The following is a 1,091-nucleotide window of genomic DNA, read 5'->3' as shown; positions in this document are numbered from 1 at the left end:
TAAAGTTGAGCTCTTAATTTATAGCATCCTTCCACCTTTTATCTTTCATGACATATTCATATTGAAGTGGTTCACTACATATATATTTATATATACATACATATATATATACATGTATATATAAATATATATATACATTTATGACATGTATATATAAATACATTTATGACATGTATACCTTTTATCTTTCATGACATGTATATATAAATATATATATACATACATAAATATATATATAGCATGTATATAGCATCCTTCCACCTTTTATCTTTCATGACATATTCATATTGAAGTGGTTCACTATATGCAAGGAAACAAACAAGATGAAATTCATCTCTTACTTTATATAAATCTCTTGGACTTCTTATTTTTTGAGTAGAGCTATCTTTTGGAGATGATTGTCTAGAGGAAGATATTGTCCATGATGGTGGTGAAGACGATGAAGTAATTTTAAACTCAGTTTGCTTTTGTACATCTTCTGAAACTCTTCGATATTGCTCTCCCAATTCCATTTACTTTCTTTGTTGAACTTCACATCTATACTTATAATAAGCTTTGAATTGTTAAAGTCAAATAATTTGTAGGCTTTGGATTTAGTGTTGATGGTGTTATGAGTACCGTCGACTAATAAGTCAACCCTGTTGGTTCACTATCGAAGGTGCAAGCTCATCTAGGTATCTCTTTCTAGTTGACATGGGAGACTTGATGAGATGAGATCGCATAGGCTATTTGGTCGGAAGCCATTCTATTAGTAAGAACCCGGTTCGGGATAGTTGAATAGGCAAATTGGGATCTTCCTGGTTGCAAGTTTCCTCTATGGGGGCTTGGTCATCCGAGTTTCTTCGAGTGACTAGTGATCTTACATGATAGGCTGGTGCCGAGGGTTGCCTGGCATAGCCCCTCCAATGCTTACGTTAGCAAAAGGACGAAAATAACAATGTAAGTTATATGATTGAGTTAGTGTGTAGAGAACTCCCCACTCAGCATGAGCTGATAGGTTCTTTTTTATACCTAGTCCCTAGGCCTTTTTACTAGTTGGCCTAGGATAAGATTAGGTTAACCACCTAATCATTCTGGTCTCTGATCTTGAT

This window comes from Musa acuminata, chromosome BXJ1-1 (genome assembly GCF_036884655.1).
Source record: "Musa acuminata AAA Group cultivar baxijiao chromosome BXJ1-1, Cavendish_Baxijiao_AAA, whole genome shotgun sequence".
NCBI classification, from domain to species: Eukaryota; Viridiplantae; Streptophyta; class Magnoliopsida; order Zingiberales; family Musaceae; genus Musa; species Musa acuminata.
The sequence above is the reverse complement of the archived record's forward strand: the minus strand, read 5'-3'. Positions refer to the sequence as shown.